The sequence below is a fragment of the Oncorhynchus keta genome, unplaced genomic scaffold (assembly GCF_023373465.1).
Source record: "Oncorhynchus keta strain PuntledgeMale-10-30-2019 unplaced genomic scaffold, Oket_V2 Un_contig_4789_pilon_pilon, whole genome shotgun sequence".
In the NCBI taxonomy this organism is placed as follows: domain Eukaryota; kingdom Metazoa; phylum Chordata; class Actinopteri; order Salmoniformes; family Salmonidae; genus Oncorhynchus; species Oncorhynchus keta.
Genome location: NW_026287961.1, coordinates 62,846 through 89,899, shown reverse-complemented (window position 1 = coordinate 89,899; position 27,054 = coordinate 62,846). Strand labels below are relative to the sequence as shown.

Genomic DNA, 27,054 nt, shown 5'->3' with positions numbered 1-27,054 from the left:
CCTACGGGTAGTGTATGCCCATGGGCGACTTGTCTTGGTTTCCCCTTTTCCCACCAGCAAACAAACACCATAACCAAAACAATACTCACAGGTGATGACAAAGTGCTATGGAGGTGCTCAAACAAAAGATAGGTCAATACATAAAGAGAGATAGAGAGACACAGTAGGAGAGGTTGAAACAGAGCGATCTACAGACATATGGCATTTACAGAGAGATTGAGCTCTAGAGCAAACAACTGACAGGGTTTTTAAACCAAGGAGAAAGGAACTGTGATTGGGTAGGAAACAGGAGGAGGTGTGTCTTCTGATTGATGATTGATTGATGACTGATTGGGGAGTGATGATTTTCACCTGTGAGGGGAGAAGGAGAGAAAAGAAAAACACACACACAATATATACACACACAGGATACTTGTATCCGTAACAACAGGGTACAGACAGTGAACAGTGTTGTGATGTTATACAGGGTACAGACAGGGAACAGTGTTGTGATGTTATACAGGGTACAGACAGTGAACAGTGTTGTGATGTTATTCAGGGTACAGACAGTGAACAGTGTTGTGATGTTATACAGGGTACAGACAGTGAACAGTGTTGTGATGTTATACAGGGGACAGACAGTGAACAGTGCTGTGATGTTATACAGGGTACAGACAGTGAACAGTGTTGTGATGTTATTCAGGGTACAGACAGGGAACAGTGTTGTGATGTTATACAGGGTACAGACAGTGAACAGTGTTGTGATGTTATTCAGGGTACAGACAGTGAACAGTGTTGAGATGTTATTCAGGGTACAGACAGTGAACAGTGTTGTGATGTTATTCAGGGTACAGACAGTGAACATTGTTGTGATGTTATTCAGGGTACAGACAGGGAACAGTGTTGTGATGTTATACAGGGGACAGACAGTGAACAGTGTTGTGATGTTATACAGGGGACAGACAGTGAACAGTGTTGTGATGTTATTCAGGGTACAGACAGTGAACAGTGTTGTGATGTTATACAGGGTACAGACAGGGAACAGTGTTGTGATGTTATTCAGGGTACAGACAGTGAACAGTGTTGTGATGTTATACAGGGTACAGACAGTGAACAGTGTTGTGATGTTATACAGGGTACAGACAGGGAACAGTGTTGTGATGTTATTCAGGGTACAGACAGTGAACAGTGTTGAGATGTTATTCAGGGTACAGACAGTGAACAGTGTTGTGATGTTATACAGGGTACAGACAGGGAACAGTGTTGTGATGTTATACAGGGTACAGACAGTGAACAGTGCTGTGATGTTATTCAGGGTACAGACAGTGAACAGTGTTGTGATGTTATTCAGGGTACAGACAGTGAACAGTGTTGTGATGTTATTCAGGGTACAGACAGTGAACAGTGTTGTGATGTTATACAGGGGACAGACAGTGAACAGTGTTGTGATGTTATACAGGGTACAGACAGGGAACAGTGTTGTGATGTTATACAGGGTACAGACAGTGAACAGTGCTGTGATGTTATTCAGGGTACAGACAGTGAACAGTGTTGTGATGTTATTCAGGGTACAGACAGTGAACAGTGTTGTGATGTTATACAGGGGACAGACAGTGAACAGTGTTGTGATGTTATACAGGGTACAGACAGTGAACAGTGTTGTGATGTTATTCAGGGTACAGACAGTGAACAGTGTTGTGATGTTATACAGGGTACAGACAGTGAACAGTGTTGTGATGTTATACAGGGGACAGACAGTGAACAGGTTTGTGATGTTATACAGGGTACAGACAGTGAACAGTGTTGTGATGTTATACAGGGTACAGACAGGGAACAGTGTTGTGATGTTATTCAGGGTACAGACAGTGAACAGTGTTGTGATGTTATACAGGGTACAGACAGGGAACAGTGTTGTGATGTTATACAGGGTACAGACAGTGAACAGTGTTGTGATGTTATACAGGGTACAGACAGTGAACAGTGTTGTGATGTTATTCAGGGTACAGACAGTGTTGTGATGTTATACAGGGTACAGACAGTGAACAGTGTTGTGATGTTATACAGGGTACAGACAGTGAACAGTGTTGTGATGTTATTCAGGGTACAGACAGTGTTGTGATGTTATACAGGGTACAGACAGTGAACAGTGTTGTGATGTTATACAGGGTACAGACAGTGAACAGTGTTGTGATGTTATTCAGGGTACAGACAGTGAACAGTGTTGAGATGTTATTCAGGGTACAGACAGTGAACAGTGTTGTGATGTTATTCAGGGTACAGACAGTGAACATTGTTGTGATGTTATTCAGGGTACAGACAGGGAACAGTGTTGTGATGTTATACAGGGGACAGACAGTGAACAGTGTTGTGATGTTATACAGGGGACAGACAGTGAACAGTGTTGTGATGTTATTCAGGGTACAGACAGTGAACAGTGTTGTGATGTTATACAGGGTACAGACAGGGAACAGTGTTGTGATGTTATTCAGGGTACAGACAGTGAACAGTGTTGTGATGTTATACAGGGTACAGACAGTGAACAGTGTTGTGATGTTATACAGGGTACAGACAGGGAACAGTGTTGTGATGTTATTCAGGGTACAGACAGTGAACAGTGTTGAGATGTTATTCAGGGTACAGACAGTGAACAGTGTTGTGATGTTATACAGGGTACAGACAGGGAACAGTGTTGTGATGTTATACAGGGTACAGACAGTGAACAGTGCTGTGATGTTATACAGGGTACAGACAGTGAACAGTGCTGTGATGTTATTCAGGGTACAGACAGTGAACAGTGTTGTGATGTTATACAGGGTACAGACAGGGAACAGTGTTGTGATGTTATACAGGGTACAGACAGTGAACAGTGCTGTGATGTTATTCAGGGTACAGACAGTGAACAGTGTTGTGATGTTATTCAGGGTACAGACAGTGAACAGTGTTGTGATGTTATACAGGGTACAGACAGTGAACAGTGTTGTGATGTTATACAGGGTACAGACAGTGAACAGTGTTGTGATGTTATACAGGGTACAGACAGTGAACAGTGTTGTGATGTTATACAGGGTACAGACAGTGAACAGTGTTGTGATGTTATTCAGGGTACAGACAGTGAACAGTGTTGAGATGTTATTCAGGGTACAGACAGTGAACAGTGTTGTGATGTTATACAGGGTACAGACAGGGAACAGTGTTGTGATGTTATACAGGGTACAGACAGTGAACAGTGTTGTGATGTTATACAGGGACAGACAGTGAACAGTGTTGTGATGTTATACAGGGGACAGACAGGGAACAGTGTTGTGATGTTATACAGGGTACAGACAGGGAACAGTGTTGTGATGTTATACAGGGTACAGACAGTGAACAGTGTTGTGATGTTATACAGGGTACAGACAGGAACAGTGTTGTGATGTTATACAGGTACAGACAGTGAACAGTGTTGTGATGTTATACAGGGTACAGACAGTGAACAGTGTTGAGATGTTATTCAGGGTACAGACAGTGAACAGTGTTGTGATGTTATTCAGGGTACAGACAGTGAACATTGTTGTGATGTTATTCAGGGTACAGACAGAGAACAGTGTTGTGATGTTATACAGGGGACAGACAGTGAACAGTGTTGTGATGTTATTCAGGGTACAGACAGTGAACAGTGTTGTGATGTTATTCAGGGTACAAACAGGGAACAGTGTTGTGATGTTATACAGGGTACAGACAGTGAACAGTGTTGTGATGTTATTCAGGGTACAAACAGGGAACAGTGTTGTGATGTTATACAGGGTACAGACAGTGAACAGTGTTGTGATGTTATACAGGGTACAGACAGGGGACAGTGTTGTGATGTTATACAGGGTACAGACAGTGAACAGTGTTGTGATGTTATACAGGGTACAGACAGTGAACAGTGTTGTGATGTTATACAGGGTACAGACAGTGAACAGTGTTGTGATGTTATACAGGGTACAGTCAGTGAACAGTGTTGTGATGTTATACAGGGTACAGACAGTGAACAGTGTTGTGATGTTATTCAGGGTACAGACAGTGAACAGTGTTGAGATGTTATTCAGGGTACAGACAGTGAACAGTGTTGTGATGTTATACAGGGTACAGACAGGGAACAGTGTTGTGATGTTATACAGGGTACAGACAGTGAACAGTGTTGTGATGTTATACAGGGGACAGACAGTGAACAGTGTTGTGATGTTATACAGGGGACAGACAGGGAACAGTGTTGTGATGTTATACAGGGTACAGACAGGGAACAGTGTTGTGATGTTATACAGGGTACAGACAGTGAACAGTGTTGTGATGTTATACAGGGTACAGACAGGGAACAGTGTTGTGATGTTATACAGGGTACAGACAGTGAACAGTGTTGTGATGTTATACAGGGTACAGACAGTGAACAGTGTTGAGATGTTATTCAGGGTACAGACAGTGAACAGTGTTGTGATGTTATTCAGGGTACAGACAGTGAACATTGTTGTGATGTTATTCAGGGTACAGACAGAGAACAGTGTTGTGATGTTATACAGGGGACAGACAGTGAACAGTGTTGTGATGTTATTCAGGGTACAGACAGTGAACAGTGTTGTGATGTTATTCAGGGTACAAACAGGGAACAGTGTTGTGATGTTATACAGGGTACAGACAGTGAACAGTGTTGTGATGTTATTCAGGGTACAAACAGGGAACAGTGTTGTGATGTTATACAGGGTACAGACAGTGAACAGTGTTGTGATGTTATACAGGGTACAGACAGGGGACAGTGTTGTGATGTTATACAGGGTACAGACAGTGAACAGTGTTGTGATGTTATACAGGGTACAGACAGGGAACAGTGTTGTGATGTTATACAGGGTACAGACAGGGAACAGTGTTGTGATGTTATACAGGGTACAGACAGTGAACAGTGTTGTGATGTTATACAGGGGACAGACAGTGAACAGTGTTGTGATGTTATACAGGGTACAGACAGTGAACAGTGTTGTGATGTTATACAGGGTACAGACAGGGAACAGTGTTGTGATGTTATTCAGGGTACAGACAGTGAACAGTGTTGTGATGTTATTCAGGGTACAGACAGGGAACAGTGTTGTGATGTTATACAGGGTACAGACAGTGAACAGTGTTGTGATGTTATACAGGGTACAGACAGTGAACAGTGTTGTGATGTTATACAGGGTACAGACAGTGAACAGTGTTGTGATGTTATACAGGGTACAGACAGTGAACAGTGTTGTGATGTTATACAGGGTACAGACAGGGAACAGTGTTGTGATGTTATACAGGGTACAGACAGTGAACAGTGTTGTGATGTTATACAGGGTACAGACAGTGAACAGTGTTGTGATGTTATACAGGGTACAGACAGTGAACAGTGTTGTGATGTTATACAGGGTACAGACAGTGAACAGTGTTGTGATGTTATACAGGGTACAGACAGTGATGTTATACAGGGTACAGACAGTGAACAGTGTTGTGATGTTATACAGGGTACAGACAGGGAACAGTGTTGTGATGTTATACAGGGTACAGACAGTGTTGTGATGTTATACAGGGTACAGACAGGGAACAGTGTTGTGATGTTATACAGGATACAGACAGTGAACAGTGTTGTGATGTTATACAGGGTACAGACAGTGTTGTGATGTTATACAGGGTACAGACAGTGAACAGTGTTGTGATGTTATACAGGGTACAGACAGTGATGTTATACAGGGTACAGACAGTGATGTTATACAGGGTACAGACAGTGAACAGTGTTGTGATGTTATACAGGGTACAGACAGGGAACAGTGTTGTGATGTTATACAGGGTACAGACAGTGTTGTGATGTTATACAGGGTACAGACAGGGAACAGTGTTGTGATGTTATACAGGGTACAGACAGTGTTGTGATGTTATACAGGGTACAGACAGGGAACAGTGTTGTGATGTTATACAGGGTACAGACAGTGTTGTGATGTTATACAGGGTACAGACAGGGAACAGTGTTGTGATGTTATACAGGGTACAGACAGTGAACAGTGTTGTGATGTTATACAGGGGACAGACAGTGAACAGTGTTGTGATGTTATACAGGGTACAGACAGGGAACAGTGTTGTGATGTTATACAGGGTACAGACAGTGTTGTGATGTTATACAGGGTACAGACAGTGTTGTGATGTTATACAGGGTACAGACAGTGAACAGTGTTGTGATGTTATACAGGGTACAGACAGTGAACAGTGTTGAGATGTTATTCAGGGTACAGACAGTGAACAGTGTTGTGATGTTATTCAGGGTACAGACAGTGAACATTGTTGTGATGTTATTCAGGGTACAGACAGAGAACAGTGTTGTGATGTTATACAGGGGACAGACAGTGAACAGTGTTGTGATGTTATTCAGGGTACAGACAGGGAACAGTGTTGTGATGTTATACAGGGTACAGACAGTGAACAGTGTTGTGATGTTATACAGGGTACAGACAGTGAACAGTGTTGTGATGTTATTCAGGGTACAGACAGTGAACAGTGTTGTGATGTTATTCAGGGTACAGACAGTGAACAGTGTTGTGATGTTATTCAGGGTACAAACAGGGAACAGTGTTGTGATGTTATACAGGGTACAGACAGTGAACAGTGTTGTGATGTTATACAGGGTACAGACAGGGAACAGTGTTGTGATGTTATACAGGGTACAGACAGTGAACAGTGTTGTGATGTTATTCAGGGTACAAACAGGGAACAGTGTTGTGATGTTATACAGGGTACAGACAGTGAACAGTGTTGTGATGTTATACAGGGTACAGACAGGGGACAGTGTTGTGATGTTATACAGGGTACAGACAGTGAACAGTGTTGTGATGTTATACAGGGTACAGACAGGGAACAGTGTTGTGATGTTATACAGGGTACAGACAGGGAACAGTGTTGTGATGTTATACAGGGTACAGACAGTGAACAGTGTTGTGATGTTATACAGGGTACAGACAGTGAACAGTGTTGTGATGTTATACAGGGTACAGACAGGGAACAGTGTTGTGATGTTATACAGGGTACAGACAGGGAACAGTGTTGTGATGTTATTCAGGGTACAGACAGTGAACAGTGTTGTGATGTTATTCAGGGTACAGACAGGGAACAGTGTTGTGATGTTATACAGGGTACAGACAGTGAACAGTGTTGTGATGTTATACAGGGTACAGACAGGGAACAGTGTTGTGATGTTATACAGGGTACAGACAGGGAACAGTGTTGTGATGTTATACAGGGTACAGACAGGGAACAGTGTTGTGATGTTATTCAGGGTACAGACAGTGAACAGTGTTGTGATGTTTTTCAGGGTACAGACAGGGAATAGTGTTATGGTGTTATACAGGGTACAGCCAGTGAACAGTGTTGTGATGTTATTCAGGGTACAGACAGTGAACAGTGTTGTGATGTTATACAGGGTACAGACAGTGAACAGTGTTGTGATGTTATACAGGGTACAGACAGTGAACAGTGTTGTGATGTTATTCAGGGTACAAACAGGGAACAGTGTTGTGATGTTATACAGGGTACAGACAGGGAACAGTGTTGTGATGTTATACAGGGTACAGACAGTGAACAGTGTTGTGATGTTATTCAGGGTACAGACAGTGAACAGTGTTGTGATGTTATACAGGGTACAGACAGTGAACAGTGTTGTGATGTTATACAGGGTACAGACAGTGAACAGTGTTGTGATGTTATACAGGGTACAGACAGTGAACAGTGTTGTGATGTTATACAGGGTACAGACAGTGATGTTATACAGGGTACAGACAGTGATGTTATACAGGGTACAGACAGTGAACAGTGTTGTGATGTTATACAGGGTACAGACAGGGAACAGTGTTGTGATGTTATACAGGGTACAGACAGTGTTGTGATGTTATACAGGGTACAGACAGGGAACAGTGTTGTGATGTTATACAGGATACAGACAGTGAACAGTGTTGTGATGTTATACAGGGTACAGACAGTGTTGTGATGTTATACAGGGTACAGACAGTGAACAGTGTTGTGATGTTATACAGGGTACAGACAGTGATGTTATACAGGGTACAGACAGTGATGTTATACAGGGTACAGACAGTGAACAGTGTTGTGATGTTATACAGGGTACAGACAGGGAACAGTGTTGTGATGTTATACAGGGTACAGACAGTGTTGTGATGTTATACAGGGTACAGACAGGGAACAGTGTTGTGATGTTATACAGGGTACAGACAGTGTTGTGATGTTATACAGGGTACAGACAGGGAACAGTGTTGTGATGTTATACAGGGTACAGACAGTGTTGTGATGTTATACAGGGTACAGACAGGGAACAGTGTTGTGATGTTATACAGGGTACAGACAGTGAACAGTGTTGTGATGTTATACAGGGTACAGACAGTGAACAGTGTTGTGATGTTATACAGGGTACAGACAGGGAACAGTGTTGTGATGTTATACAGGGTACAGACAGTGAACAGTGTTGTGATGTTATACAGGGTACAGACAGTGAACAGTGTTGTGATGTTATACAGGGTACAGACAGTGATGTTATACAGGGTACAGACAGTGATGTTATACAGGGTACAGACAGTGAACAGTGTTGTGATGTTATACAGGGTACAGACAGGGAACAGTGTTGTGATGTTATACAGGGTACAGACAGTGTTGTGATGTTATACAGGGTACAGACAGGGAACAGTGTTGTGATGTTATACAGGATACAGACAGTGAACAGTGTTGTGATGTTATACAGGGTACAGACAGTGTTGTGATGTTATACAGGGTACAGACAGTGAACAGTGTTGTGATGTTATACAGGGTACAGACAGTGATGTTATACAGGGTACAGACAGTGAACAGTGTTGTGATGTTATACAGGGTACAGACAGGGAACAGTGTTGTGATGTTATACAGGGTACAGACAGTGTTGTGATGTTATACAGGGTACAGACAGGGAACAGTGTTGTGATGTTATACAGGAGACAGACAGTGTTGTGATGTTATACAGGGTACAGACAGGGAACAGTGTTGTGATGTTATACAGGAGGTACAGACAGTGTTGTGATGTTATACAGGGTACAGACAGGAACAGTGTTGTGATGTTATACAGGGTACAGACAGTGAACAGTGTTGTGATGTTATACAGGGGACAGACAGTGAACAGACAGTGAACAGTGTTGTTGATGTTATACAGGGTACAGACAGTGTTGTGATGTTATACAGGGTACAGACAGTGAACAGTGTTGTGATGTTATACAGGGTACAGACAGGGAACAGTGTTGTGATGTTATACAGGGTACAGACAGTGTTGTGATGTTATACAGGGTACAGACAGTGTTGTGATGTTATACAGGGTACAGACAGTGAACAGTGTTGTGATGTTATACAGGGTACAGACAGGGAACAGTGTTGTGGTGTTATACAGGGTACAGACAGTGTTGTGATGTTATACAGGGTACAGACAGTGTTGTGATGTTATACAGGGTACAGACAGTGAACAGTGTTGTGATGTTATACAGGGTACAGACAGGGAACAGTGTTGTGATGTTATACAGGGTACAGACAGTGTTGTGATGTTATACAGGGTACAGACAGGGAACAGTGTTGTGATGTTATACAGGGTACAGACAGTGAACAGTGTTGTGATGTTATACAGGGGACAGACAGTGAACAGTGTTGTGATGTTATACAGGGTACAGACAGGGAACAGTGTTGTGATGTTATACAGGGTACAGACAGTGTTGTGATGTTATACAGTGTACAGACAGTGAACAGTGTTGTGATGTTATACAGGGTACAGACAGTGAACAGTGTTGTGATGTTATACAGGGTACAGACAGGGAACAGTGTTGTGATGTTATACAGGGTACAGACAGTGAACAGTGTTGTGATGTTATACAGGGTACAGACAGGGAACAGTGTTGTGATGTTATACAGGGTACAGACAGTGAACAGTGTTGTGATGTTATTCAGGGTACAGACAGGGAACAGTGTTGTGATGTTATTCAGGGTACAGACAGGGAACAGTGTTGTGATGTTATACAGGGGACAGACAGTGAACAGTGTTGTGATGTTATACAGGGTACAGACAGTGAACAGTGTTGTGATGTTATTCAGGGTACAAACAGGAACAGTGTTGTGATGTTATACAGGGTACAGACAGGGAACAGTGTTGTGATGTTATACAGGGTACAGACAGTGAACAGTGTTGTGATGTTATACAGGGTACAGACAGTGAACAGTGTTGTGATGTTATACAGGGTACAGACAGTGAACAGTGTTGTGATGTTATACAGGGTACAGACAGTGAACAGTGTTGTGATGTTATACAGGGTACAGACAGTGAACAGTGTTGTGATGTTATACAGGGTACAGACAGTGATGTTATACAGGGTACAGACAGTGATGTTATACAGGGTACAGACAGTGAACAGTGTTGTGATGTTATACAGGGTACAGACAGGGAACAGTGTTGTGATGTTATACAGGGTACAGACAGTGTTGTGATGTTATACAGGGTACAGACAGTGATGTTATACAGGGTACAGACAGTGAACAGTGTTGTGATGTTATACAGGGTACAGACAGTGTTGTGATGTTATACAGGGGACAGACAGTGAACAGTGTTGTGATGTTCTACAGGGTACAGACAGGGAACAGTGTTGTGATGTTATACAGGGGACAGACAGTGAACAGTGTTGTGATGTTATACAGGGGACAGACAGGGAACAGTGTTGTGATGTTATACAGGGTACAGACAGTGTTGTGATGTTATACAGGGTACAGACAGGGAACAGTGTTGTGATGTTATACAGGGTACAGACAGGAACAGTGTTGTGATGTTATACAGGGTACAGACAGGGAACAGTGTTGTGATGTTATACAGAGTACAGACAGTGTTGTGATGTTATACAGGGTACAGACAGGGAACAGTGTTGTGATGTTATACAGGGTACAGACAGTGAACAGTGTTGTGATGTTATTCAGGGTACAGACAGTGAACAGTGTTGTGATGTTATACAGGGTACAGACAGTGAACAGTGTTGTGATGTTATACAGGGGACAGACAGTGAACAGTGTTGTGATGTTATACAGGGTACAGACAGTGAACAGTGTTGTGATGTTATACAGGGTACAGACAGTGATGTTATACAGTACAGACAGTGATGTTATACAGGGTACAGACAGTGAACAGTGTTGTGATGTTATACAGGGTACAGACAGGGAACAGTGTTGTGATGTTATACAGGGTACAGACAGTGTTGTGATGTTATACAGGGTACAGACAGGGAACAGTGTTGTGATGTTATACAGGATACAGACAGTGAACAGTGTTGTGATGTTATACAGGGTACAGACAGTGTTGTGATGTTATACAGGGTACAGACAGTGAACAGTGTTGTGATGTTATACAGGGTACAGACAGTGATGTTATACAGGGTACAGACAGTGATGTTATACAGGGTACAGACAGTGAACAGTGTTGTGATGTTATACAGGGTACAGACAGGGAACAGTGTTGTGATGTTATACAGGGTACAGACAGTGTTGTGATGTTATACAGGGTACAGACAGGGAACAGTGTTGTGATGTTATACAGGGTACAGACAGTGTTGTGATGTTATACAGGGTACAGACAGGGAACAGTGTTGTGATGTTATACAGGGTACAGACAGTGTTGTGATGTTATACAGGGTACAGACAGGGAACAGTGTTGTGATGTTATACAGGGTACAGACAGTGAACAGTGTTGTGATGTTATACAGGGGACAGACAGTGAACAGTGTTGTGATGTTATACAGGGTACATACAGTGTTGTGATGTTATACAGTACAGACAGTGTTGTGATGTTATACAGGGTACAGACAGTGAACAGTGTTGTGATGTTATACAGGGTACAGACAGGGAACAGTGTTGTGATGTTATACAGGGTACAGACAGTGTTGTGATGTTATATTCAGGGTACAGACAGTGTTGTGATGTTATACAGGGTACAGACAGTGAACAGTGTTGTGATGTTATACAGGGTACAGACAGGGAACAGTGTTGTGATGTTATACAGGGTACAGACAGTGTTGTGATGTTATACAGGGTACAGACAGTGAACAGTGTTGTGATGTTATACAGGGTACAGACAGTGAACAGTGTTGTGATGTTATACAGGGGACAGACAGTGAACAGTGTTGTGATGTTATACAGGGTACAGACAGTGTTGTGATGTTATACAGGGTACAGACAGGGAACAGTGTTGTGATGTTATACAGGGTACAGACAGTGAACAGTGTTGTGATGTTATACAGGGGACAGACAGTGAACAGTGTTGTGATGTTATACAGGGTACAGACAGGGAACAGTGTTGTGATGTTATACAGGGTACAGACACAGTGTTGTGACTTATACAGGGTACAGACAGTGAACAGTGTTGTGATGTTATACAGGGTACAGACAGTGAACAGTGTTGTGATGTTATACAGGGTACAGACAGGGAACAGTGTTGTGATGTTATACAGGGTACAGACATGAACAGTGTTTGATGTTAACCATCACAGACTAACCATCACAGTGTTAACCATCATACAGGGTACAACCATCAACAGTGTTAACCATGTTATTAACCATCACACAGGGAACAGTGTAACCATGTTATTCAGGGTCACAGACCAGGGAACAGTGTTGTGATCATACAGGGGACAGACAGTGAACAGTCACATGTAATTCACACACAGACAGTGATGTTATTCAAGGTACAGACAGTGATGTTATACAGGATACAGACATCAACAATGACCATCAACATCTAAACATGCATTCATCAAAATGTAACTAAAATATTTGCACATGTCCAAACGACCCATCACACATCTAACCATCACACATCTAACCATCACACATTTAACCATCACACATCTAACCATCACACATCTAACCATCACACATCTAACCATCACACATCTAACCATCACACATCTAACCATCACACATCTAACCATCACACATCTAACCATCACACCTAAAATGTAAAACATTGTCTTAGTCTGAGCGATTATCCCGTGGAGGTTCAGGCGACCATATCAATAACCAACAACTTCATTACTCCCCTTGCACTTATTCTTGACGTGTGTCAGAGTGAACGATCATGAGTGATTTGTTAAGTAAATGAAAGAGCAACCCTACAGTGAGCTCCAGCCTCCTCCGCCACTCCTCTCTAGTCCTCTACCCAGCTCTGGCTCCACGTCTCAAGGGCAAATTACACGCCGCACCGGATGGCCTTTCAGAGATGTTTTAGACTGGCAGGGGTTGGCATACGCATTATCTACTGCCTTAATGCTGCACCTGCCAAGATAGCTTAACAGGAATATGTATCACACGCGCACTCACTCACACACACACACACACACACACAATACACTAAACAGCGTATGTACCGGCACCACCTCCTAGAACTGTCTCCCTCACTGCAATGTGTCCTTGCTATGTGTTCTTACACTCCATTATATTTTACAAGCTAAAAGCATTGTTTCAGAAGCAATAAAAGTGGTCGCCCTCGTATCTGTCAGAGAAGCATGGCTAAACCCAAGACACTGGGTTTGTCCCAAATGGCACCCATACAGCCTAAATACTTCACTACAGAGCCCTGTGGGCCATGGTCAAACGTAGTGCACGAAATAGGGAATAGTGTGCCATTTCTTATTTTTTAAAAGTGGGGACTCTGTAATGATCAATACTTCGGAGGAAGTGATGCGTGTTGCTGATGCGACAGACACACTTGGTTTCAGGATTTTAATAGTCCTTTCTCTCCTTCCCAAATGGTACCCTATTCCATACGGGCCCTTTTCAAAAGTAGTACTATATAGGGAATAGGGTGCCATTTGTGACATTGATAGTCTTTGTCAAAACACTCGAAAGTGCCCAACGACAGGAAGAAAGCACATTTTAAAAACAAGAAGTACTGATGTGAAAAAAGACTACAAGAACAATGTCTTCAGTAATGTTAAAGGAGCTGAATGTCTTCAACTGAAACGTCAGAGGGTTAAAGGAGTCATTTAACCCCTCTGAATCAGAGAGGTAAAGGAGTCATTTAACCCCTCTGAATCAGAGAGTTGGAGGAGTCATTTAACCCAACCCCTCTGAATCAGAGAGGTAAAGGAGTCATTTAACCCCTCTGAATCAGACAGGTGGAGGAGTCATTTAACCCCTCTGAATCAGAGAGGTGCAGGAGTCATTTAACCCTTCTGAATCAGAGGTACAGGAGTCATTTAACCCCTCTGAATCAGAGAGGTGCAGGAGTCATTTAACCCTTCTGAATCAGAGTTGGTAATAGGAGTGTTTTAACCCATCTCTGAATCAGAGCTGCAGAGTGCAGGAGTCATTTAACCCTCTGAATCAGACTAGGTGGAGGTCATTTAACCCCTCTGAATCAGAGAGGTGCAGGAGTCATTTAACTAACCCCTCTGAATCAGAGAGGTGCAGGAGTCATTTAACCCAACCCTCTGAATCAGAGAGGTGCAGGGGTCATTTAACCCTCTGAATCAGAGAGGTGCAGGAGTCATTTAACCCCTCTGAATCAGACAGGTGGAAGAGTCATTTAACCCAACCCCTCTGAATCAGAGAGGTACAGGAGTCATTTAACCCGACCCCTCTGAATCAGAGAGGTGCAGGGTTGTTTAACCCCTCTGAATCAGAGAGGTGCAGGAGTCATTTAACCCCTCTGAATCAGACAGGTAAGAGTCATTTAATAACCCCTGTGAATCAGACTAGGAGTCATTTAACCCAGAATCTGCTGTGTTTAACTATCTCTGTTAGAGCTGCAGTCATTTAATACTGTGTTTAACTATCTCTGTTACAGCTCAGTCCAGTAATGTAATACTGTGTTTAACTATCTCTGTTACAGCTCAGTCCAGTAATGTAATACTGTGTTTAACTATCTCTGTTACAGCTCAGTCCAGTAATGTAATACTGTGTTTAACTATCTCTGTTACAGCTCAGTCCAGTAATGTAATACTGTGTTTAACTATCTCTGTTACAGCTCAGTCCAGTAATGTAATACTGTGTTTACCTATCTCTGTTACAGCTCAGTCCAGTAATGTAATACTGTGTTTACCTATCTCTGTTACAGCTCAGTCCAGTAATGTAATACTGTGTTTAACTATCTCTGTTACAGCTCAGTCCAGTAATGTAATACTGTGTTTAACTATCTCTGTTACAGCTCAGTCCAGTAATGTAATACTGTGTTTAACTATCTCTGTTACAGCTCAGTCCAGTAATGTAATACTGTGTTTACCTATCTCTGTTACAGCTCAGTCCAGTAATGTAATACTGTGTTTAACTATCTCTGTTACAGCTCAGTCCAGTAATGTAATACTGTGTTTAACTATCTCTGTTACAGCTCAGTCCAGTAATGTAATACTGTGTTTAACTATCTCTGTTACAGCTAAGTCCAGTAATGTAATACTGTGTTTAACTATCTCTGTTACAGCTAAAGTCCAGTAATGTAATACTGTGTTTAACTATCTCTGTTACAGCTAAGTCCAGTAATGTAATACTGTGTTTAACTATCTCTGTTACAGCAAGTCCAGTAATGTAATACTGTGTTTAACTATCTCTGTTACAGCTAAGTCCAGTAATGTAATACTGTGTTTAACTATCTCTGGACAGCTTGCAGTCCAGTAATGTAATACTGTGTTTAACTATCTCTGTTACAGCTCAGTCCAGTAATGTAATACTGTGTTTAACTATCTCTGTTACAAACTCTGTTTCAGTAATGTAATACTGTGTTTAACTACTTTGGCTGTTACAGCTCAGTCCAGTAATGTAATACTGTGTTTAACTGTATCTCTGTTACAGCTAAAGTCCAGTAATGTAATACTGTGTTTAACTATCTCTGTTACAGCCAAGTCCAGTAATGTAATACTGTGTTTAACTATCTCTGTTACAGCTCCCCACAGTAATGTAATACTGTGTTTAACTATCTCTGTTACAGCTCAGTCCTGTAATGTAATACTGTGTTTAACTATCTCTGTTACAGCTCAGTCCAGTAATGTAATACTGTGTTTAACTATCTCTGTTACAGCTCTCCAGTAATGTAATACTGTGTTCTCTCTATCTCTCGTCCTCCACTAATACTCACTTTACAGCTCAGTCCAGTAAAGTAATACTGTGTTTAACATCTCTGTTACAGCTTTCCCAGTAATGTAATAATGATCTTCCATTGAAATGTGCAGGTTCTACATTACAGCAGTATTGTGTTCTGTCTGTCCATTACCCATCTCTGCATGGCCAGCACCTGTGTTGATTGTTAAGCTTCAGCGAATCACTGTTCAGCATTCCTCAGAGAAGGCAATGCATTAACTTTATCTGGACATGATTGCATCAGTGATCACGGTCTGTTTTACAAGACTCTCCAGACAACTCTTCAGATAGAGCACCGGTAAATAGATTTTCAGTAACTATGTGTCAAACCTGGTTTCAAATAGCATCTGTTTTCTTTGAAATACTTTGGCTGAGCTTGACTGAGCTGGCCTGGCATAATGTAACCAACAGATTAGTATTAAAAGTGTAAATCTCATCATCTGGCAATCTAGGCAGTGGATCAATCAAACCGGCCAAAGTATTTGTAATAGAATGAATACTCTTTTAACCCAGGTACTAACAACAGGGTTGGGGAAAGAACTGATACTTATGATCCCACAGGTGCTTGTTATATGGTGCAAGGCTTCGATAGAATGGCACCCTGCCTGCCCTGTCGAACATTGGGCCAAACACCTCTGGCCTCTTTAATGTTATATATTAGATCTCTCTCTCCTCTTTCTCTCTCTCTCTCTCTCTCTCTCGTCCTCCACTATCACTTCAGCCAATGAGTTAGTTTGTCATCTCACCACTGCTTTCCCTGCCTACCTGTTTACACCTTATTGACATATTGAACAAGGCAGGAGGTGTTTAATGATCACAAACCTGTGTGTGTCCCTGTCTGTGCCTGTCTTAATGCTTCCTGCATCTCTTGGAATGGAGGAGGTGAGATTAGTGTTCGACCAGATCACAGGATCTGGCCTGTTTAATGTTACATATTAGATCACAGGATCTGGCCTGTTTAATGTTACATATTAGATCACAGGATCTGGCCTGTTTAATGTTACATATTAGATCACAGGGTCTGGCCTGTTTAATGTTACATATCAGATCACAGGATCTGGCCTGTTTAATGTTACATATTAGATCACAGGATCTGGCCTGTTTAATGTTACATATTAGATCACAGGATCTGGCCTGTTTAATGTTACATATTAGATCACAGGATCTGGCCTGTTTAATGTTACATATTAGATCACAGGATCTGGCCTGTTTAATGTTACATATCAGATCACAGGATCTGGCCTGTTTAATGTTACATATCAGATCACAGGATCTGGCCTGTTTAATGTTACATATTAGATCACAGGATCTGGCCTGTTTAATGTTATATATTAGATCACAGGATCTGGCCTGTTTAATGTTACATATCAGATCACAGGATCTGGCCTGTTTAATGTTACATATTAGATCACAGGATCTGGCCTGTTTAATGTTACATATTAGATCACAGGATCTGGCCTTTTTAATGTTACATATTAGATCACAGGATCTGGCCTGTTTAATGTTACATATTCGATCACAGGATCTGGCCTGTTTAATGTTATATTCAGATCACAGGATCTGGCCTGTTTAATGTTATATATCAAAGAGTCAATTAATGCCTCATATTAACAATGATTAAACAACACGACACACACACAGACACACACATACATACTCGCAAATACACATTCTCGCACAAACACACACACACTGGATCAGAAACAGCTTTGTAAAAGCAGCTTCAGAGTGGGGAAACAAAGACATAGAAATCTTAATTGGCTGACAGATAAAACTAACCAAAGAGATTCACTAATGATCCTGTGTGTGTGTGCTTCTCTCTCATGCAGGCTTTGGTGGGCCGTTCTGTGAGGTGAATCTGAACGACTGCAAGTCGATGCCGTGCCAGAACGGAGCTGTGTGTGTGGACGGTGTTGACCTGTATCACTGCTTCTGTCCAGCTGGTAAGAGCCAGTCTGTGTTCCACATGGCACCCTATTCCCTGTACAGCAACAAGGTAACCTATTGGTAAGAGCCAGTCTGTGTTCCACATGGCACCCTATTCCCTGTACAACAACAAGGTAACCTATTGGTAAGAGCCAGTCTGTGTTCCACATGGCACCCTATTCCCTGTACAGCAACAAGGTAACCTATTGGTAAGAGCCAGTCTGTGTTCCACATGGCACCCTATTCCCTGTACAGCAACAAGGTAACCTATTGGTAAGAGCCAGTCTGTGTTCCACATGGCACCCTATTCCCTGTACAGCAACAAGGTAACCTATTGGTAAGAGCCAGTCTGTGTTCCACATGGCACCCTATTCCCTGTACAGCAACAAGGTAACCTATTGGTAAGAGCCAGTCTGTGTTCCACATGGCACCCTATTCCCTGTACAGCAACAAGGTAACCTATTGGTAAGAGCCAGTCTGTGTTCCACATGGCACCCTATTCCCTGTACAGCAACAAGGTAACCTATTGGTAAGAGCCAGTCTGTGTTCCACATGGCACCCTATTCCCTGTACAACAACAAGGTAACCTATTGGTAAGAGCCAGTCTGTGTTCCACATGGCACCCTATTCCCTGTAAAGCAACAAGGTAACCTATTGGTAAGAGCCAGTCTGTGTTCCACATGGCACCCTATTCCCTGTACAGCAACAAGGTAACCTATTGGTAAGAGCCAGTCTGTGTTCCACATGGCACCCTATTCCCTGTACAGCAACAAGGTAACCTATTGGTAAGAGCCAGTCTGTGTTCCACATGGCACCCTATTCCCTGTACAACAACAAGGTAACCTATTGGTAAGAGCCAGTCTGTGTTCCACATGGCACCCTATTCCCTGTACAACAACAAGGTAACCTATTGGTAAATATCCATACAAGAGCCAGTCTGTGTTCCACATGGCACCCTATTCCCACTAAATGAATGCAACCTGTCAATCACTGGAACATATACCATACAACCACTGGTGAGCCAGTCTGTAATAATAAAAATGGCACCCTATTCCCTGTACAGCAACAAGGTAACCTATTGGTAAGGCCAGTCTGTGTTCCACAAGATGGAACCCTAATTCCCTGTACAGCAACAAGGTAACTACTAGTTAAAGCCAGTCTGAACCCTATTCCCTGGTTAATGCCATAAGACCAGTCTGTGTTCAGGTTTCACCCTATTCCCTTAAACCAGATGAAGGTAACCCATGAAGTAAGGACAGTCTGTGTTCTACATGGCACCCTATTCCCTGTACAGACAACAAGGTAACCTATTAGTTAAGAGCCAGTCTGTGTTAATGCACATGGCACCCTGTTTTCCTAGTAAACCAGAACAAGGTAACCTATTGGTAAGGTAACAGTCTGTGTTCCACATGGCACCCTATTCCCATGACAGGAACAAGGTAACCTATTGGTAAGAGCCAGTCTGTGTTCCACATGGCACCCTATTCCAGATGTACAACAACAAGGTAACCTATTAAAAGAGCCAGTCTGGTTAATACCATGAAGCAGTGAGCTGTAGGTTTCTACTAGTTAAACCAGATGGCACCCTATTCCCTGAAGGACAACAAGGTAACCTATTGGTAAGAGCCAGTCTGTGTTAATACATGAAGGACCCTATTCCCTGTTAAACAGATGAAGGTAACCTATTGGTAAGAGCCAGTCTGTGTTCCACATGGCACCCTATTCCCTGAAGGACAGCAACAAGGTTTCCTACTAGTTAAGAGCCAGATGAAAGGTTAATACCATGGGACAGTGAGCTGTAGGTTTCTACTAGTTAAACCAGATGAAAGGTTAACCCATGAAGGTAAGAGCTGTAGGTTTCTGTAGTTAAACCAGATGAAAGGTTAATGCCATGAAGGACAGTGAGCTGTAGGTTTCTACTAGTTAAACCAGATGAAAGGTTAATGCCATGAAGTGAAGGACAGTGAGCTGTAGGTTTCTACTAGTTAAACCAGATGAAAGGTTAATGCCATGAAGTGAAGGACAGTGAGCTGTAGGTTTCTACTAGTTAAACCAGATGAAAGGTTAATGCCATGAAGTGAAGGACAGTGAGCTGTAGGTTTCTACTAGTTAAACCAGATGAAAGGTTAATGCCATGAAGGACAGTGAGCTGTAGGTTTCTACTAGTTAAACCAGATGAAAGGTTAATACCATGAAGGACAGTGAGCTGTAGGTTTCTACTAGTTAAACCAGATGAAAGGTTAATGCCATGAAGTGAAGGACAGTGAGCTGTAGGTTTCTACTAGTTAAACCAGATGAAAGGTTAATGCCATGAAGGACAGTGAGCTGTAGGTTTCTACTAGTTAAACCAGATGAAAGGTTAATGCCATGAAGGACAGTGAGCTGTAGGTTTCTACTAGTTAAACCAGATGAAAGGTTAATGCCATGAAGAACAGTGAGCTGTAGGTTTCTACTAGTTAAACCAGATGAAGGTTAATGCCATGAAGGACAGTGAGCTGTAGGTTTCTACTAGTTAAACCAGATGAAAGGTTAATACCATGAAGGACAGTGAGCTGTAGGTTTCTACTAGTTAAACCAGATGAAAGGTTAATGCCATGAAGTGAAGGACAGTGAGCTGTAGGTTTCTACTAGTTAAACCAGATGAAAGGTTAATGCCATGAAGGACAGTGAGCTGTAGGTTTCTACTAGTTAAACCAGATGAAAGGTTAATACCATGAAGGACAGTGAGCTGTAGGTTTCTACTAGTTAAACCAGATGAAAGGTTAATGCCATGAAGGACAGGACAGTGAGCTGTAGGTTTCTACTAGTTAAACCAGATGAAAGGTTAATGCCATGAAGGACAGTGAGCTGTAGGTTTCTACTAGTTAAACCAGATGAAAGGTTAATGCCATGAAGTGAAGGACAGTGAGCTGTAGGTTTCTACTAGATAAACCAGATGAAAGGTTAATGCCATGAAGAACAGCGAGCTGTAGGTTTCTACTAGTTAAACCAGATGAAAGGTTAATGCCATGAAGAACAGCGAGCTGTAGGTTTCTACTAGTTAAACCAGATGAAAGGTTAATGCCATGAAGTGAAGGACAGCGAGCTGTAGGTTTCTACTAGTTAAACCAGATGAAAGGTTAATGCCATGAAGGACAGTGAGCTGTAGGTTTCTACTAGTTAAACCAGATGAAAGGTTAATGCCATGAAGTGAAGGACAGTGAGCTGTAGGTTTCTACTAGTTAAACCAGATGAAAGGTTAATGCCATGAAGTGAAGGACAGTGAGCTGTAGGTTTCTACTAGTTAAACCAGATGAAAGGTTAATGCCATGAAGGACAGCGAGCTGTAGGTTTCTACTAGTTAAACCAGATGAAAGGTTAATGCCATGAAGAACAGTGAGCTGTAGGTTTCTACTAGTTAAACCAGATGAAAGGTTAATGCCATGAAGTGAAGAACAGCGAGCTGTAGGTTTCTACTAGTTAAACCAGATGGAAGGTTAATACCATGAAGGACAGTGAGCTGTAGGTTTCTACTAGTTAAACCAGATGAAAGGTTAATGCCATGAAGTGAAGGACAGTGAGCTGTAGGTTTCTACTAGTTAAACCAGATGAAAGGTTAATGCCATGAAGGACAGTGAGCTGTAGGTTTCTACTAGTTAAACCAGATGAAAGGTTAATGCCATGAAGGACAGTGAGCTGTAGGTTTCTACTAGTTAAACCAGATGAAAGGTTAATGCCATGAAGTGAAGGACAGTGAGCTGTAGGTTTCTACTAGTTAAACCAGATGAAAGGTTAATGCCATGAAGAACAGTGAGCTGTAGGTTTCTACTAGTTAAACCAGATGAAAATGCCATGAAGTTAATAGTTAAACCAGATGAAGGTTAATGATGAAGGACAGTGAGCTGTAGGTTTCTACTAGTTAAACCAGATGAAAGGTTAATGCCATGAAGGACAGTGAGCTGTAGGTTTCTACTAGTTAAACCAGATGAAAATACCATGGTTAATGCCATGAAGGACAGCGAGTTGTAGGTTTCTACTAGTTAAACCAGATGAAAGGTTAATGCCATGAAGGACAGTGAGCTGTAGGTTTCTACTAGTTAAACCAGATGAAAGGTTAATGCCATGAAGGACAGTGAGCTGTAGGTTTCTACTAGTTAAACCAGATGAAAGGTTAATGCCATGAAGTGAAGGACAGCGAGCTGTAGGTTTCTACTCCTTTTCTCTGACATTTTCTGCTCCCATAAACGTATTCCACTGCATGGTCACGCTACAAAATGACTATCATTAGCACTGTCACAGGCCGTGGCTGCAGAGGTACCCATGACTAATGCCAGGCTATCAGCACCATCGGTGCAGGGCAAATTCTCATCATTCCTCACTACTGACCAGAACTGAAGTTCCAAATGGTACCCTATTCCGTATACAGTGCACTACTTTTGACCAGGGCCCTATGAGCTCTAGTCAAAAGTAGTTCATTATGTAAGGAATAAGGTGCCATTTATGACTCACTCATCCATGGAACCAATTTCCATCTCTCTCCTTGTCATAAAACTTGACAATTATCCTTTGTCCATTAATAATGCATAACAGTCCTCGGCCCAAATCAAGGTTTAATCAGAGGTATGTCTCACAGGTAGGACATCGACGACACAGCCAATAAATTATTGGCAAAATTGCCTGATATTTATGCCCCTTCTCCCCTCTCCACTTATGACATAAATGGCGCCGACCAATTTATGACAGGAATTAGGCATTTAAGTGTGAAGGTGGCTTGATGAGATCATAGAGGTAAAATACTGTACAGTAAATGTTTATTTTCCAGGATATCTCTTGTCTTTAAAAAGCAGGATAAATACACCCACAACTGCAAAAACAAACTAATCACTTGTTTTACATGACCTGTAATGACATGTTTATCATAGGACTGGTTCTGTGCTAACATTTCTAACTGACTGAGTCAAAACATGGCCTCGTTTTTTACTTGGTGTCTCCATTTGATGCTTAACTTTGCCTTTGAGTTGGTTTGAAAGTCTGATCTACTATGCCATCCAACTGTATGTGATAGTGAGATGTAATCTCCTACTGTATGTGATAGTGAGATATTATCTCTACTGTAACTGATAGTGAGATATTATCTCCTACTGTATGTGAGAGATGTTATCTCCAACTGTATGTGATAGTGAGATGTAATCTCCAACTGTATGTGATAGTGAGATGTTATCTCCAACTGTATGTGATAGTGAGATGTAATCTCCTACTGTATGTGATAATGAGATGTTATCTCCAACTGTATGTGATAGTGAGATGTAATCTCTACTGTATGTGATAGTGAGATGTAATCTCCTACTGTATGTGATAGTGAGATATTATCTCCAACTGTATGTGATAGTGAGATAATATGTGATAGATATTATCTCCATGTATGTGATAGTGAGATATTATCTCCAACTATATGTGATAGTGAGATATTATCTCCAACTGTATGTAAAGTGAGATGTTATCTCCTACTGTATGTGATAGAGATATTATCTCCAACTGTATGTGATAGTGAGATGTTATCTCCAACTGTATGTGATAGTGAGATGTATCTCCAACTGTATGTGATAGTGAGATGTTATCTCCAACTGTATGTGATAGTGAGATGTAATCTCCTACTGTATGTGATAGTGAGATGTTATCTCCAACTGTATGTGATAGTGAGATGTAATCTCCTACTGTATGTGATAGTGAGATGTAATCTCCAACTGTATGTGATAGTGAGATGTAATCTCCAACTGTATGTGATAGTGAGATCTCCAACTGTATGTGATAGTGAGATGTAATCTCCAACTGTATGTGATAGTGAGATGTTATAGTGAGATGTAATCTCCTACTGTATGTGATAGTGAGATGTAATCTCCAACTGTATGTGATAGTGAGATGTTATCTCCAACTGTATGTGATAGTGAGATGTTATCTCCAACTATATGTGATAGTGAGATATTATCTCCAACTGTATGTGATAGTGAGATGTAATCTCCTACTGTATGTGATAGTGAGATGTAATCTCCAACTGTATGTGATAGTGAGATGTTATCTCCAACTGTATGTGATAGTGAGATGTAAGCTCCTACTGTATGTGATAGTGAGATATTATCTCCTACTGTATGTGATAGTGAGATGTAATCTCCTACTGTATGTGATAGATAGTGAGATATTATCTCCAACTATATGTGATAGTGAGATATTATCTCCAACTATATGTGATAGTGAGATATTATCTCCTACTGTATGTGATAGTGAGATGTAATCTCCTACTGTATGTGATAGTGAGATATTATCTCCAACTATATGTGATAGTGAGATATTATCTCCAACTATATGTGATAGTGAGATATTATCTCCTACTGTATGTGATAGTGAGATGTAATCTCATACTGTATGTGATAGTGAGATATTATCTCCTACTGTATGTGATAGTGAGATATTATCTCCTACTGTATGTGATAGTGAGATGTAATCTCCTACTGTATGTGATAGTGAGATGTAATCTCAACTGTATGTGATAGTGAGATGTAATCTCCTACTGTATGTGATAGTGAGATGTTATCTCCTACTGTATGTGATAGTGAGATGTAATCTCCTACTGTATGTGATAGTGAGATATTATCTCCAACTGTATGTGATAGTGAGATATTATCTCCAACTGTATGTGATGTGAGATATTATCTCCTAGTGTGATAGTGAGATATTATCTCCAACTGTATGTGAAAAGTGCGATGTTATCTCCTACTGTATGTGATAGCGAGATATTATCTCCAACTGTATGTGATAGTGAGATGTTATCTCCAACTGTATGTGATAGTGAGATATTATCTCCAACTGATGTGATAGTGAGATATTATCTCCAACTGTATGTGATAGTGAGATGTAATCTCCTACTGTATGTGATAGTGAGATATTATCTCCAACTGTATGTGATAGTGAGATGTAATCTCCAACTGTATGTGATAGTGAGATGTAATCTCCTACTGTATGTGATAGTGAGATGTAATCTCCTACTGTATGTGATAGTGAGATATTATCTCCAACTGTATGTGATAGTGAGATATTATCTCCAACTATATGTGATAGTGAGATATTATCTCCTACTGTATGTGATAGTGAGATATTATCTCCAACTATATGTGATAGTGAGATATTATCTCCAACTGTATGTGAAAAGTGCGATGTTATCTCCTACTGTATGTGATAGCGAGATATTATCTCCAACTGTATGTGATAGTGAGATGTTATCTCCAACTGTATGTGATAGTGAGATATTATCTCCAACTGTATGTGATAGTGAGATGTTATCTCATACTGTATGTGATAGTGAGATATTATCTCCTACTGTATGTGATAGTGAGATATTATCTCCTACTGTATGTGATAGTGAGATGTAATCTCCTACTGTATGTGATAGTGAGATGTAATCTCCTACTGTATGTGATAGTGAGATGTAATCTCCTACTGTATGTGATAGTGAGATGTAATCTCCTACTGTATGTGATAGTGAGATGTAATCTCCTACTGTATGTGATAGTGAGATATTATCTCCAACTGTATGTGATAGTGAGATATTATCTCCAACTATATGTGATAGTGAGATATTATCTCCTACTGTATGTGATAGTGAGATATTATCTCCAACTATATGTGATAGTGAGATATTATCTCCAACTGTATGTGAAAAGTGCGATGTTATCTCCTACTGTATGTGATAGCGAGATATTATCTCCAACTGTATGTGATAGTGAGATGTTATCTCCAACTGTATGTGATAGTGAGATATTATCTCCAACTGTATGTGATAGTGAGATATTATCTCCTACTGTATGTGAGTGAGATGTAATCTCCTACTGTATGTGATAGTGAGATGTAATCTCCTACTGTATGTGATAGTGAGATGTAATCTCCTACTGTATGTGATAGTGAGATGTAATCTCCTACTGTATGTGATAGTGAGATGTAATCTCCTACTGTATGTGATAGTGAGATATTATCTCCAACTGTATGTGATAGTGAGATATTATCTCCAACTATATGTGATAGTGAGATATTATCTCCTACTGTATGTGATAGTGAGATATTATCTCCAACTATATGTGATAGTGAGATATTATCTCCAACTGTATGTGAAAAGTGCGATGTTATCTCCTACTGTATGTGATAGCGAGATATTATCTCCAACTGTATGTGATAGTGAGATGTTATCTCCAACTGTATGTGATATTGAGATATTATCTCCAACTGTATGTGATAGTGAGATGTTATCTCCTACTGTATGTGATAGTGAGGTGTAATCTCCTACTGTATCTGATAGTGAGATGTTATCTCCTCTTGATATAGGGTTTCAGGGGCTGAACTGTGAAATCAACTATGATGAATGTGTTTATGGATTCTGCGCCAACAATTCCACTTGTGTTGACCTGGTTGCCGACTATGGATGCATCTGCCCAGTGGGGTTTGTTGGTAAGAGATGAATGTTATCATTCTTATTGCATCATAAATAATCTATGTCCGGGAAACCGTGCCTCACTGCATATGGTCTGTAATAACCACAAATGATTTCAGTATTCTGGTCATGTCTGTGGGTTAAAAACAGCACTATATATTAACCCATCAACCTAATGGTGATAATATTTGAGGAGTAGAGGCCTAAAGATTGTCAGAGTTGTCACTGTAAGCTGTTTGCTAATTGACTGACTCAAGAGCATATTAACTGGAGTACTGGAAGTGCATAGAAGGGGATTAGAGATCAGTCCTGGGTTCAAATACTATTTGAAATCATTTCACACACGTTGTCTATTCTTGATTGAGCATCCCTGGATTAGCAGACCAATAGAATAGTCCTAAACTGTAAGTCCCGCCCATCTAAGTGTCTTCTCTAGCCTGCCTGGAGTGACAAGTATTTTAAATATTTCAAATACTTTTTGACCCCAGGTCTGTTAGAGCCATCTTTATTCCTGCTCCCGAGGGGGAGACTAGAGAGTAAAGGGCCTCAGA

At 41.2% G+C, this 27,054-nt stretch overlaps 1 pseudogene; it reads left to right on the top strand.

Annotated features, from left to right (window-relative positions):
• The window catches only part of LOC127924948 (protein eyes shut homolog), a 167,370-nt pseudogene that overhangs the window by 104,805 nt on the left and 35,511 nt on the right, over positions 1 to 27,054 (top strand).